The following is a 16,310-nucleotide window of genomic DNA, read 5'->3' on the forward strand; positions in this document are numbered from 1 at the left end:
TGCAGAGCTACAGTTATCCCACTCCACAAGGGGGATCCACCTTGGATCCCAGAAACTACCATCCCATCAGTCTGACGAGCCTTATCTGCAAGGCCATGGAGCATATTATCATGGAATTTATAAACAAAGACACTGGCAACCTTCAAATACTGGATTCCACACAGTTTAGGTTTGTGAAGGGCCGATCTTGTCTCCTGAACCTGATTGACTTCTTCGAATCAGTCTCCAGAGCCATGGAAAAGGGTAAGGTGGTCCACGCAGCCTATCTAGACCTCGCCAAGGCCTTTGACACCATCCTCCACTCTGGAATCATAGATATACTTACTAAGCTGGGCATTAATCCCTACATCACACAATGGGTTGCCAACTGGTTTACTGACAGAACCCACACTGTAAAAGTAGCCAACTCCAAATCCAGCTCCAGACAAGTGGCAAGTGGAGTACCTCAGGGTTCAGTCCTGAAACAGCTCTTGTTTGGCATCTACTTTTCTGAAGTACAGGCCAACACTAAGGGACTCTGGCTAACAATGTTCGCAGATGACTGCAAACTGGGAGCCATTATTGAATCCCCAAATGATGTGGATACTCTACAAAGGGCCTTACAGAAACAGATGCTTGGTGCCAGTGCCATGGGCGCAAGCTCAATGCCAAAATATGTATAGTTATCCCCTTTGGGAAAAAAAACATGTACCCCTGAATTACCACATAGGTGGCAGTACACTAAACACCAAAAGTGTGATAAGAGACTTAGGGATACAGGTGGGCAATTGTCTCACTTTCGATAACCACACTGCCACAACAGTCAGGAAATCCTTCGATGTGGCACACGTCATCACTTAGGGCTTTTCACCCCGAAAAAAGGAGGTCATTGTCCCACTGTACTTATCCCTCATTAGACCCATTATAGAATACAATGCCCCATTTGGTATGTACCTCTCAAGACATCTGCAACAACTGGAAAGGATGCAGAAATACCTCACTAAAAGAATCACAGGCCTAAAGCAGATGCCCTACGTTGACCACCTTAAAAAACTCCAGCTATACTTTGTCGCATATCGTCTACTCAGAGGTGATCTCTGCTTAACATACAAGGCCATGTCAAGCCCAGAGCAGTTGGACATGCTACATGTAAAGAAATCGCAATCCCTCAGAGCCACATACTCCAGGGATCTAAACCTTGTCATCACAATAAACAAAACATGCTGGAGGGATAGGTTCCTGACCCAGAGACTCCCCAGACTCTGGAATAGACTGCCCATACATGTCAAGCAGAGTGCCTCTTTGGCCCTCTTCAAAAGGAACATTGACGATTGGATGGGAGAAAGGAAATTCGCCCCGGGGATCATGTCAGTCGCCCTGCTAGGCAGGGTTCCAGGGAAGTAAATAGTGTGGGAAAAAATAGCCAGGGAATTGTTATGGCTGGGCTTGTATAGGCCCTAGGGCTGATAGCCTAGTATCAACCTATGAACCTATGAACCTATGAACATGGATGCAAAGCCTGTTTCATAGAAGGGGCAGTCTCTGGTCACAGGCAAAATTAAGGTCCGTAGACCTTGTATTTCTGGTTCTGTTTGATTTACAAATATGTAGAAGATTTATAAGTGCGGGATTTGTGGATGCTTTGTAAGCCAGGCACAGATCACCCCTCAGCAATTTATAGTAGACTGAGAAGAGGGAAAGGACTTTAAGACACTCTGCGTAAGGCAGGTATGTTAAGGCTTGTATTCTTTTTGTATGTAACCTCTGGGGTCACTCTGCTTGCTGCATATGCCTGGTCAGGTACATACCAGAGAAAGCATCATACTCTATGATTGGTCTGATAAAGGTGGAATATAGGGATAATGGCCTCTTTGTACCCAGATACCATGTCCTTACTTGTAAGTTGCACAACATAAAATTAATTTCTCACCACTGTGGCCACAGGGTGGTCAAAGGTAAGGCTACTGTCTACATGTGTATCCAGTTCACTAACCACTGGTCAACTCCTAGTGGAGTATTCTCAACATGGTAATTACCTGGGAAGGTTGACTTCCCAAAGTGTACAATTATGCATTTCTTAGCATTGAGTTTAAGACCATGGCTTTGGCACCATTTTTTTTTGTCAGAAATCAGCCTTCTTAAAGAATGCTACTGTCAGCCAGTGAGTCAGTGATAACCACCAGCTTGCAATCATCTGCAAACTTACTCAGCCAGAAACCTTCAACATTTTCTTCTGTTTCATAGAAACAGATACCAAAAAGGAGCAGGTTCAGTACCGAGCGCTGGGGGCTCTGCTAGTGAATGGACTCTTGGTAGTTACCCGGGTCAATAGTTGGACCTCCTTTATGCAGGAGAATGACTGTAGCCATCTTCCATTCTTTGGGCACAAAACCTGACTATAGGCTCCAGCTGAAAAGTGATTCAAGTGGACCAGAAATGTCATGTTTCATACTATTTAGTAAGCATCCCTGGATGTTATCTGGACCCAACAATGCAGTGTTTTTATTCTTGGAAAATTCATTGATGACCTGTTGCCTAGTAATTGTTGGGGGATTGTGCTGTGTGGTATTTCCTTTGAACTAGTGTGTGTGTGTGGGGGGGTTGAACTGAACCTGTCACCCAAAAGGTTAGCGATGGCCCCCAGTTCAGTGTGCTTGATGCCATTCATAGCAAGTTCTGCTCATTGTAGCGTTATTTCCCTTGAGGTAACAGACATAGCTGTAGGAAGCTTTGTGGTTGTTTTTGTCTGAGAGCCTATTTTTTCTTCAAATTTAGCTTGTTTAGGTTGGTCAGAGGGCTTTTAGTATGTGTGATTTTCTTCTCTATATGTTTGGCCAAGATTTGTTGTTGTTGTTGTATAATCGATTCATACTGTGATTCCATGAGGGTGGCTTGTCTTCTGAGTTTGTCTTACTCTTGATATGAGTGGACACATCTCACTCTCTACAGCTATGAATATGGCCATAGAGGGATTTTCTAAATAGCTCAGCATTTGCTATGGTTTCTACTGGGTTTGGAGGTTCTTGGAATTTAGCCTAGGTGTCACTTATTAGAGAGAGGTTAACCTTGGAATAAATCCTAAAGGTTTTTGGTTTCACTAGATCCCCAGATTTGATTTTTATTTCAAGCAATACTGCCTTATGGTGAGATCTGACAAGTGAAGACATTACATTGGATGAGGAACATCACCCCCCCCCCATTCATGAGTCCAAGGTCAAGGATGCTTGTGCCTCTGGTAAGAGAATGAAACAACCATTCCAGGAGGTTGGTATTAACAAAGTTTAGGAATCACTGGGCTTGTGCATTAGAATTGTTGTAGGTTTCTCAGTCTATAGAGGGTAGTTGAGATTCCCCATGAATATTGTATTGGGTTGAATGTTGAGGGACTCCACTACATTGAGGTAGGTAGTATGGGTTTCCTGGGACATAGAGAGAGAACTATAGGTTGCAATGATATGGTACAAGATCCTGTTTATGGTGAGTTGCACATGTATGAGTTCTAGTGGGTCATACACTTTAACTAGTCTGGATGTGAGGGTGGTTTTATCATAGACTTGAGAGTCCTCTACCTTTAGTTCCCTCCTGTGCAGTAGCTGGTCTAAAGGTGTTCAAGGCATTATAACCTTGCATTACTGGGGTACTGTCGGTGACTTTAAACCATATATGTCTATTCCCTGCAAATGTGTCTATATTTTTATACTGACATATGCATTGCTAGATTAGTTAAGTATTATTTTTATTTAAAACTGTTTACATGGGTGTTATGAACCTGTGACAAAAGTTTGAATATGCAGGTTTATAAGAGGTAACTTGGTTGAATACTTTCCTGCTTTTAATGAATCATGTGGATGTATGACTACAGATATTACAGTACATAGTGTGGGAGTTACTTATAGGTTACACTTTTAACAAATTTGCAAGTATTTCTTATGCTAATAAGTACTCAGCTAAAGTTGCTAATATCATATTCTAGGGCTGATGCATAATTTCGACAACAAACTTGCAGCACCCTAACATACTGAGCATCAGAAATATAGCCAGGAATTTAACTTTTGTACTCAAACTGTGTGCTGTTAACACTACCATCTACCTATCATTTAAAAACATACTCTACTCTCAAAATTGTGCCCCATGCATTTCAGAAAGCAACATTTTAGTTTCATTAGTTGTCATTTACAATCATACAAAGAGCTATTTTTAGAGGTGCATTCCTCTCAGGAAAATATGTTCTGTGTTGAACTGTACAAAAGGTAATAATTTAGACAATTCTAAACATTCTGTTCTTTGAACTGTAAAGTGCCTGAGAGATGATAAGAAAAATGTACTCACTTGAGTATACCTAGATACACCCATGCTGAGGACCAGCTTTTGAAGTAAATAAAGTTTGGCAACAAGTTAAGTTGTCCTGGGGCATCTTCATAGGGGTATTAGGTTAATATTAGGGAGAGTTAAGTGGGTTGGGGAGGTGAAAGGGTTAAGTGGAGGCAGGGATAGTTGGGAGGAAATGAGATGATGATGGGGAGGGGCTTAAGAGGATTAGTCTGGTGTAGTTGGGTTAAGCAATCACATTTTGACGTGAACTTGCTATACTGCAGGTTCACATCCTGACGACCAGTGTGTTCTTTGGTCAGGTAAGGCCTTGGTTAGGTGGTGGGCATGAGGATGTGAGTGCCTAGGGTATAGGGTGTGGTCAAATGTATGTAGGTAATGTGTGTGTGTTTTTTTTTTTTTTGCGTGTGCTCTTCAGAGGCGAGGGGTATTTTGCTGTGGGATTGCTTGTGATTGGTAGATGGGAGCCATGGGAGTTGCGAGTGGGCTAGTCACTTTATTTGGCTCTGTTGTTGGTCGTGGGTTTGTTGTGGTAGTGGTTGGGTGGTGGCGGTTCATGGGGTTTTAGCAGGCATGAGCTACATTTATTTTGTCTGTGGTCTTTCCGCTGGCCAGGGTGACCTTTGATTCAGTGCTCGCTCATTGGTGGTGTTGGGTTCGTTTAAGAGGACTCGTGATGCTTGGATACTTGGTGGCTTCATGTAAAGCACTCTTTCATGTCTTGTACGGTGGTGGTGTAGTGGCGAATGGGGAAGTTTGGCTTTTGCTTTGTTTCTTGAGGAGAGTGTGTGCCGGTTTCGCTGGTCGAGATGTTCCCCGTAAGGAACAGTTGTCAGTTGCACATGCGCGCGTAGCGATAACGGCCGTAGGGGAGGATTAAATTAGGGCTTGGTTAATCTTGTTTTCGCTCTGCCCCTCCATCAAAAAAAAAAAAAAATTACACATTGATTGGTTCAGGATATAGTCCCCCCACCATCTAATAGTGGGTTTTCAAGTATTTTGCAGTCGTAGTGTGGTGGCAGCAAAAATTAAACAATGTCATATATCATTAACTTAGGTAGAACTGCAGACTCTTCCATGTTATATCTATGGAGTACTAAACATTGGCTGTCATTTGCTGATGTGTTACTGGTTATGTTTTTTTGCTCTGTCTCTGTTTATGATAAATCTGTTGGTACTCAACTTTTATTGTTTTATTTGTAATCTGAGGGCAAAGCCCCTCCCAGAGAGAGAGAGGCATTCCCCATGGTACTTATCACTGTGTTTGTGTGTCGCCAGATCTGGTTGTTTGAGGGGGTGAGTGCTCGGCTAGCCATTCGAGCTCTCCCTTCCCCCAAGGGAAGCTGTTTGTGTTTGGTTGTCCAGTGCTGAATCATTACAGGCGGTTGGGAAACGGCAAGAAAATGGGGGATTTTGAAAGATCGTTACTGTCGGTGATAGTATACATGCATTTCTAGTTGGCTATACAGGGTGGTGAGGACAGTTTTATTTTATTTTGTTTAGTTGTTTATCATTTGGCAGTTATGCTGGTTTGGCCACAAATGCTTGCTTTGATGGCTGTTGGTGGCTTTTGACTTCTGGCATGCCCGGCTGGTTTGGACATTGTGGGGTGAGTTTGTTTTCTTTTGCTTGAGGTGGAATGGGGTGGATTTTGTGGCGTCTCTATGGCGGGTAGTTTGGCTGGTTGTGTTTGGATGGTTGGGATCCACACAGGTGGACCTGGAGCATCTGTGGAGAGGTTGAGTTGCTGCTCTGTGGATCCATCGGGGGAGTGGGGCACAATTGAAGGGGACGGGGACAAATAGCAGTGACCAGAGAAATGCAGACTTAGTCTGTTGTAGTTAGACCTTGGCATTTAAGATAAAGTTCGTCGTCAGAATGCAGCATTTATCTCGGACTGAGATTACAGCATTTGGTACTGTTTGCCACCAGTTCATCCTTGCTTGCTCGCCATTTGGAAGGCATTGACTCACTTACAAACTGCTCCATCATTTCACTACATTTACACTATTGCTATAGCCCTAACCCTGGCAATAAGCAGAAACTCTGATAAGAAAAAAAATTACACTACAAATCAGACCTTTAAAAGCATTAGAAAATGAACTGTAAGTTTCTGTGACATACAAAGTTTCCACTTACTCACAAAGGCTGTCTGTAGGGGCTAATAGTCCAGAATTGTCTATCTGTTCTAGTCAAATCATACAACTGATGACTGAAATCTGTTCAGAGTATCCTTTTCAAGCAATTTTTAAAGGCTTTCCTTCAATTGCTTTCTATGCTGCTCTCTGGTGATATTTCTTAAACCACAGAGAGATTCTCTATACTGTAGAGAGATTTAATCAAGTGGCCAAGATGCATGCCATTTCTTCTTGAAAACGTATTTTACTGAAATAGTTTAAAAATGCATAACATTGCATAATATCTTACACATCCACACAAAAAACACAAAAAGAATAAAAATTAAAAAAAAATGATGTTGCCAATGTACTGACTATCAAATGTCCCTATAAAATATATATTTCTCAGTGGTCCCCATAGTAAAGCATGCTAGTTCATTCTTTTTCATGTATTTTTGTAGGTCTGTACCAGATTACGTTTTTTTGAGGGACAAACCTGAGGATGTCCCCATTCTAAAGGTTAGGCATATTTCTCATCATATCCACCCAGTAGTTTGATAACCTTGAAATCCCAGTATAAGCAGTACAACAGGGCCAGGTAATATAAATTTGTCAGGATGTTTGATCTGGTGTGTGACATCGACAGGGCTTGCTGGAGAGATGGATTTGTCTCTCAGAGGTTGCCACACCTTTAGAACAAGCTTCCTATTCATTCTATTTATTTATTGATTTGACATTTATTGATTGAGATAGTCCAGTTGGACTAGTGCCATTTTCAGCAGAGGCCGAAGGAGAAAAGCTCTACTTACATCTAATCAACAAAAATTATAGTGTTGAAATAATGTGCAGTAGGATACATACAACAGATAGCATGCCCTCATTGGTCCTATTTAAGCACAATTTGGACAATTGGATGGGTAACTGGAAATTCACCCCTGGAGGGGTTCCACCTGTGTCCCTCTTGGACAGGGGCAATAGGTACAGATTTTAGTGCCTGCTTGAACCAGACACACACTTGGGAACATGGGTTGAACTTGGCTAGGCTTGTAGGGGCCCTGAGGCCATTAGTCTAATAACCTCCTATGAGCCTATGATGGTGGTAAATTTCTTCCTGGGTTGGCAGGATAGGTTGTCTTTGAAGATGCCTTGGAATGTTTGTTATGTATTTTGGATATTTTACATGTCTTTTTCTTTCTTGCAGATGGGGTCTTGGAATGCTGCGGCTGTAATTTGGAATAGGTGGGTATAAGGTGGAGCCTGATCATTACTATTAGAGGGTTTAATTTTGCCCTTTTCTTTGTAGATGGTGGTGTGCCCAGTACTAGTTGTGGCAATACAGTGAATTTGCAGATGATGGAAGCAGTGGCGTGTGAGGGGGTTACACAAGGGGAATGCAAGTGGGCAACAGTTACTGATGGAAATTGCTGGAGTCCAGAAGACATCATGCGGTGGCTTGAAAAGGGGATTTGAACGATGCAGTCTTGGAATGTGGCGGCTGTATTTTGGAATAGATGGTGGTGTGCTGAGTACCAGTGGGGGTGATACACAAGGACTTCACAGATGATGGAAGCAGTAGCGAGCAAAGAGGTTACACATAGGGAGCACAAGGTGGCAGCAGTTACTGACTGAAATTGCTGAAAGACAGAAGGCATCATGCAGTGGCTTGGAAAGGGGATCTGAAAGGTATCATTTTGCTAGGATGGATGTTTTGCCACTGGAATGGGGCACAAGGTGGATCCAAGTAATCACCTTATTAAGGTATATTAGAGCTCTGTGTTCAGTTAGTGAGAGCTGATTATTGCATTGGTATAGGGGGCAAGTAAGGAAGAGGTAGGTGGGGGAGGGGCCAAAGGGGAAACAGTTGGGGATGGTTTGTGTGGAGTGTGGGGATGAGTAGAGTCACGACATTCATAGGAGCACAGAACTTATTAGGTTAAAGCCCTATGGCTCTTGTCAATTTTGTGAGTAGAGTTTTAGGAAGCATGGTAGGTAGGCAGTTGTTGGGGTAGTTTTAAAACTAGGTGTGTTGTTACAGGGGAGTTAGAAGGTTTAAAGAAAGTTTGGGTGCAGGATAAGGCTGTGGTAGGACAGGTCTTAATTGCCTGCTAGTGGTATAGGTAATATAAGGAAAGAGCTCTCCAGGGAAAAGGCCAGGGCCAAACAGAGGTTAAGAATGGTTCAGTAATGAGTGAATTGGGGGTGTTTATGGCTGGGTATATAGAGTAGTTTGTTGCTGAGCATAGGCGGGTTTTCGGGAACTAGGTCAAAGGGTGCTAGTTTTTGCTTGCTAAGGTAGGGCATTAAAGTTGGAATTAGACTGTTCCCTACAGTAATGGAGTTGTTGCACATATAGAACTGGGTAGTGGGTGGGTTAAGGTGATACACTACGGTTAACAGGGTTTTGGGTGAAAGAATTGCTGCTAGTTGTTTGACTGGGTGCCATCTTGAGTTTAAGGGGTTATAGTTTGTGGTTTTGTTGTAGTTATAGGCTGTCAATACATCCAGGTTGAGTCATAATTTCAACTTTGTAGGCAGAGGACTAAAAGGGTATGTGTTCTCTTGGTGTGGATATTCCGGTGTTACAACGGGGTCACGGTAATCCTACTTTATTTAGTTTCATTGGGGTGTGTTTCGTTGATGGCATGAACTGGAGTTTATGACGGGATTCTAAGGTGCTTTACAGATGATGGGTACACCAAATGATGTTTGGCTTGACCTTTCCCTTTATGGGAAGTGAACTGAACAAATGATGTTTGGCTTGACCCTTCCCTTTATGGGAAGTGGATTGAACAATTTTGGGTAGAAGGGAGGGGGAACAGCCTGGTCAGGCTGGTTGGCGGAAAAGAGGGATAGGCTTGCCCTCTTCTGTTCTCCCTCCGATGTTTGGATGTTCATTTGAAGGATCTGTGGAAAGGAAATGAGTAGTTGGAGGAAGCTTGCTGAATAGATAAGCAAGCTGGGATAAGGATGGTGCTTATTTGGTGGAAGGTAATTCAATGGATGGTGCATGAAGTGAGTTGGGACGCTGCTTCATAAGTAATATAACGGAGCAGAGGTATGGACCCTGCTTGTTGGGCAGGGTGAGTAGGTACGCTGCCCTGATTAACATTGAAGTGAGATGGGACGCTGCTTCATAAGTAAAGTAAGTGAGTAGAGGTATGGACACTGCTTACTGGGGCAGGGTGAGTAGGTACACTGCCCTGATTAACATTACAAGGATGTTATGCTGTATTTAGAATCAATTATTTCATGAATAGTTGTAATTAATAAAGTTGGTGATCAAAGCTATGTTATGGAAATTTAATAAAGGTCGTCAAATGTCATTTGGTGTGATGTGTATTATTGAAGGGGACCGGGACAAATGAAGTTTGGCAACAAACTAAGTTGTCCCAGGACATCTTCACAGAGGGATTAGGTTAATATTAGGGAGAGTTAAGTGGGTTGGGGAGGTGAAAGGGTTAAGTGGAGGCAGGGATAGTTGGGAGGAAATGAGATGATGGGGAGAGGCTTAAGAGGATTAGTCTGGTGTAGTTGGGTTAAGCAATCACATTTTGGTGTGAACTTACCACCCACCCACCCTCTTTTCGTTGGTGGGGATTAGGGTTATTAATCAGTGGGGGTAGGCAGAGAAGAGGGATAGGCTTGCTCTCTTCTGTTCCCCCTCTGATGTCTGGATGCTCATTTCAAGTATCTGGGGAAAGGAAATGAGTACTTGGAAGAAGCTTGCTGAAGAGGTAAGCAAGCTGAGGTAAGGATGGTGCTTATTTGGTGGAAGGTAATTCAATGGATGGTGCATGAAGTGAGTTGGGAAGCTGCTTCATAAGTAAAGTAATGGAGCAGAGGTATGGACCCTGCTTGTTGGGCAGGGTGAGTAGGTACGCTGCCCTGATTAACATTGAAGTGAAATGGTATGCTGCTTCATAAGTAAAGTAAGTGAGTAGAGGTATGGACGCTGCTTACTGGGGCAAGGTGAGTAGGTACGCTGCCCTGATTAACATTACAAGGATGCTGTGCTGTATTTAAAATCAATTATATCATGAATAGTTGTAATTAATAAAGTTGGTGATCAAAGCTATGTTATGGAAATTTAATAAAGGTTGTCAAATGTCATTTGGTATGATGTGTATTACTGAAGGGGACCGGGACAACTGATATTTGTCAAACTTGTTGAAAACCAGCTTGTGGACAGAGCAATGGTTTGTCTTTTGAAGTTTCATATCAACAGCTAAGAAATCATAAGAATTAAGAATGTCTACAGGTCATCAAATCACTCTTCCCCTCTGTTGTAAGGGACTTTTTCCCCTATACTCCTGATATTTTTATATACTGTCTCTGAGATCACACCATCATGAAGAGAGGGCAACAAACATATATGTACATTGGACTATACCTCTCCATTTGTGAAAGTTTAGTTTCCTCTTGTGACACTCAGACAACAGAAAACTCAGTGAGAGGAATTGTAGTAGCAACCTCTCGAAAAGTTGTTCCTCAGTTTAGCGGATGACACCTTATATTTTCTAGAAACTTTACTGTAGTTGTTGTAGTGTTATGACTTTGTTTTGGAATGTAAGTGCATGTACTGGACTGCAAGAGCATCTTTCTTTATTGTTTCACCGATAAGATCAAAAAAAGTAAAATACATTCCTAACTCTGAATCCCAGAAACTACCACCATTTCTCCTTCAGAATAAACAGATCATAGGTGCTTCATATGTCTCTTGGTCAAACATGCATCTAGTTTTCCCTGAATTACCTGTACTGTCTTTTCAGTGAAGTATATACCACTGCCTTCCTCTTCTTTGGAATTGAGTAATGTGAAGTGCTCATTTGGTGTGATAAATGGCATATTCATTTACATTTACCCAGCAAGTCTCTGTATACTAAACTCACAGAACACACATGGAATCACATAAGTAAGAAGCAAATGGACCTGCGCTTTACCTGTGTTAACTTGTTTCTCATCTAACTGAGCAAAATCTATTCCTTCTCCTGTATAACCCTAACATTCCTAGTTGTATTAACTTTAGATGCGTTTTTCAACAAGAAAATCTACCCCCTTTTTATATATTTCCAGTCATTTTCCAGAATCAAAGTCCTTTAGGTTTCCCTTTGTCATTTAATGCTCAAGCCTCTTTAAGCGTATTGTGGTGCGAATTCTTTTCTGTCCACTGGCCCATCCCCATTCAGGCTTACTTTTCATTTAGTCGCCTGATATTTCATCCTGTGCACCCAATTACCAGTGCTTCTTCCTTTTCTGAAGCAGACTGTAGCAGAATGATTATTACTTTTGCAATAAAACACAGTTTCCTTAATTTACAGCAGATTCCCTGAAATTTGCTGAATATAAAAAATAACGTATTCTGAAGAACCATTGGCTGAAATTTGCGTGGCCTTGCCTTTTCATATGAATGGTTATGTTACTTTATGATAGGTCTTTGTAGTGACCATCCATGCATTTGTATGTGTTTTGCACTAATTTATCTGCTTCATCCGTGATTTTAGCTCTGTAAACTTTTTCATTATATAACTCACAACCTTTAAGTATCTCTGAAAGTTAAGCAGTGCATCAGCAGTAAGTGCATGATCCAGTGTTAAAGTGCATTCTTTTCTCAACTCTTCAAAATGCCATTCTCAACCATGAGTAATTTCTGTTGTGGTGAAGCTGTCACCTCAGGATTTTTACTTTGACCCTTTTCATGCCATAGCCTGCTCTTTTTTCTTTTACAAATGGCTCTATCTGCTTTGTCATTTGTGGTGAGCCTCTTCTGATGGGAGTTTTTTCTAAAACACTTTGTTCTGACACTGGATTACTAATGTTTATTGTAGTTCGTTGATGCGGTGGTGGTGCTCCGGTAGCGTTGTCGCCTCACAGTATGATGTTGTCCTGTTCGATTCTCAGCTAAAGCGTCTTCTGTGTGGAGACATGCGTGAATGGGCGTACCTTCGTTGAAGGTCGTGCGTCAGGGCTGGCAGCTCAGTATGTAAAAATCTACTGCCAATCAGTAGCAGACTGGAGTTCCGCTGTGGCGACCCCTAACCGGGAAAAGCCGAAAGATGCAACATTGTAGTCCGTCGATTATCTAACTTCCTCATCCTTTATGCATTCCATGAAAACTGGTATTTTTATCTTGACCTCATCCATCTTCATTAATGAGATAAAAAATCATGCAAAAAAAACAATGTTAGCAATAACACTTTGCAGACATCTTCATATCCACTGGGTCTGAGAATCTGTTATTTGCTTTATTGTCAATAAACATCTAACACTCTTACAATCAAAATATCTTATGTAACTTTTCTCCACATTAGTAATTTGTTGCTTAAATTTCATGAGACTCCTGTTTTTTATGAAGCACAAAATGTTTACATGCTTAATGAGCTTCCCCAATGAAGAAACAGGAATCAAAGATATGACACAAAACAGACATCTAGATATTTCACTTATTCATTTCTTCTGTACTATTTTATGCTACAGTAGTGTTTGCCATTGGATTCAGTGGGTGTCCTGAAGGTGATTTCTGACACACACACACACACACACATACATATATATATATATATATATATATATATATATATATATATATATATATATATATATATATATATATGAACTGTAGTTGTGGATTAAGGGATATGCTAGGATTATTCTGTATTAAACCTCTCAACTCTGCCCTATTAAAGATCTTCCTTCATTTAACTAATTTTTCATATACTTTTCATTCCATAGTCAGTAATTCCTCATAGTCATTCACAACTGTTATAAGCATCCACTTAATTCACCCCCCCTTTTTAACATTCTACACTCCCTCCAGACTTGTCTTTGGTAACTACATTTTCATTTTCTCTCCAACATTCTACATCTCTCATTGTTTTCTTACGTCCTTCTCCTCTTCCCTACAACAGGAGCCTACTTTCCCATTTGACAACCTTCAGCCTTATTGAGTCCTTTGATTGCTTTCTGTTCTGTATTTCTTCGTTTTTTGTTCTCAGAGTCGTATGTCATGTCATTTACTTAGCTCCACCCTCTCACTTGTGTTAGTCACGTGTTTTGTATGCTTCACCAAGCCTAACTTGCATATTGATTGAATTTATCTAGTGAGGTGTCCCACTTGCCAAACTGTCTGTAAGTTTCTCTTCCACCGCATGATTGTGCTACCATCAGCAAAGCTCATTTCTTGCAATGCTTTTCCATGACAACAAACTTATTTTGAAAGAACAAGGCCAAACAACTTAGTTTTGGCTATTTAAAAAAAAAAGATCTACAGCATATGCCATATTAAAATGTATGTTCCCTATAAAGAAAATGTTCAATAGGATTCACTGCTACTATATGTGTGCCCAAACCTCTGTGACTAATATATATACATATATATATATATATATATATATATATATATATATATATATATATTTTTTTTTTTTTTTTTTGCAGAGAAAACACCTTAGATTACCCATGCTGTTCTGTCTTAGCATTACATCTTATTTAGAGCTATTGAATTGGTTACATTCTAAATAATTTCAGTGAACCAGACTGGGCCATATTTCATTGAGTGCCCTTTCTCTAATATAAGGACAATGCCCTGTGAAAAATGAAAAGTGAAATTTATGAGCTGGTCTAAGTTCATTTTCATATGCAGGTGTCTCTGTTGTGTCTTACATGTTTGTGTGTATGCATCTAGTCTATGAGGTATGCGTATGTTAATTTAGTTTGTTTTTATTTTGCTGGTATTAAACCAATTATTATGTACGTATTGTCTTTGTTGAAGCTATTCTTGTATTTTGTGACAAAAAGTATATGTTTAAGTTCTACACTATGTTACATGTACATTATTTTCATTATATAGACTGCTAGAGAATAGTGCATTCCTGGATGATTTCGAAACATGCTTCAGTGAGATCTGAAATTGAAGATCCTGGACAGAAAAGACTTGAGGTTGTATGGACTCCCTGGATTACTTTTCTCATTGTTGATAAAATATGATAAACAGTATTCAGTAAACTGAACAGATGGCAATAAGAAAACTATTTTTACAATGGAAGAAACAATTTTCAATTCAGGAACTCTTTGTTAAATCAGGTATTTTGCCATTACCTGGCACCACAATATAATGATTTTTAAATATGTTAAAGAAATTATCAGCAATATGGCATAATGTTCTAATAGTATATCCTACCACGTTTGATACAGCTCGATTCATTTGAAAATTTCATTGCATTTTTTGATGCATTGTGCAATGCATGTATTGGCATTGAGTTTTGGGTGGCTTCTTTTTTTTTTTTTTTTTTTTTTTTTTCTTTTTACTTTAAATGGTTTTGCTTGCTACTTGTCATATTTTATATGGGATATAATAAACAATACAACACAAGTGTCTAACATAATTTCTTACCCCCAATTTTACATTATTTATTTGGAAAGATAAGACACAATGACATTTTCATTACCTTAATGTAGCTTGCATATGAAAAACATTTGCAATGTATGTTCTGCATGTTCGGAAAGTCCATTCTGATATACAGGTAGTTTTATAGGTTGTTTTATTTCGTATTATGCCAAAAAGTTATGGGAACTACGGCAGAAATATGCAGTGAAAGAAAGTAATGTAATCAGAATTCATGTTGTGGTAGCTTTTAAAATACTTGCTCTGGTCTTTCTTTGTTTCATTTTGTCGATCATGAAAGAAGCTTACATATCAATCCAGTTTGCATACTAGCGTTTTATGACATTTCAACAAATTAAATGTGTGCATTTTTTAATCATATTGTTCCTTGGTAGAACATGATGCTTTGTGCCAACAAATTAAAGGGCTCAGCAAAGACATATGTCACTAAATAAAGTGTGTTGGAAGATGAAAGAAGGTAAAATAAAAAAAAAACACACACTTTTTCCCCTAAATAAATTCTGCCTATTGAACAGGAACACATCAAGAACTTGTATTTAAAATCTGCTTTGATAAAACATGGTATTGCAGATCAACGCAGTATTCATGAAAGTTCATTATTTTTATTTTACATGGCCTGAACATATTGCTTCTGAAGACTCTTGAGTTGCCATAATGTTTTTTTGTGACAATTGAGTTGGGTAAAACATTTCCATGTTTTTTTTTTAAATAAATTGTTTTTCTTGATTAGGAATAAAGGTTTGAATGTGTCTGTACCTTGTGTCTATCAGCTACTTAGCAATGTTTACACAAAGAAATGTTTACCTGCATTTATGCATTTTATATTCTCTCATACAACAATACAGAGGAAGGGTTATGTGCTGGACACATGGTTTTGAAATATTAAACTGGGTTTCTAATAATGAAACATCATCTAACATAAGTCCAGTTATAACAAAGAAACACAATGGGAAAGAATTGACATGCCTGACATGAAAAAAGAAGGACATTAAAACCATGATTTTGCCCACTGCTGCCACCAGCAAGACTTTTACATACTCCTTGTAGGACATATTCCATCCAAATTCCCACTGTATTGAGTATGTCTACTTTCAGATCACCAAAGGCTGGAAGAAGGAGTATACTTTTTGTACCAACACAAAGTACTCCTTCTACTGTAATGTCTCTCTTTCCAGTGTAATTGAAACTAGAAGTGTTTTCATTTATTTGTGCATATATTGATCTTTTCTGGAATACTTTAGACTGTACCTTTTGTAAGATGAGATACAGTCTACCCAGAGTATTAGTTTGATTTGTATGTATCAGTGAATTCATATGAATTTAGGAAAACACTGCTGTTAAAAACACAAAAACAGTGAGCTACTGTATTACCATTGTATATATCAACACACTGCACACTGTTTGGACTGGAAAAAAGGAACTCTTTATTTGCAGTAGCTTTGTATTTCCTCATCCGTTGTGTTTCCAAAGTAAAAGTCACATAG

The 16,310-nt window shown here is 39.8% G+C and overlaps 1 protein-coding gene across 1 annotated transcript in view; it reads left to right on the forward strand.

Moving 5' to 3' along the window:
- Nucleotides 1-15,581, forward strand: part of NETO1 (neuropilin and tolloid like 1) — a 1,239,650-nt gene extending 1,224,069 nt beyond the window's left edge. The window contains exon 11 of the mRNA XM_044067135.1: nucleotides 14,272-15,581. The gene's annotated coding sequence lies outside the window, so the exon portion shown is untranslated. The remainder of the gene's footprint in view (nucleotides 1-14,271) is intronic.
- The last annotated feature ends 729 nt before the right edge of the window (nucleotides 15,582-16,310 follow it).

The sequence above is a fragment of the Protopterus annectens genome, chromosome 3.part1, assembly GCF_019279795.1.
Source record: "Protopterus annectens isolate FY-2018-M chromosome 3.part1, PAN1.0, whole genome shotgun sequence".
NCBI lineage: Eukaryota > Metazoa > Chordata > Ceratodontiformes > Protopteridae > Protopterus > Protopterus annectens.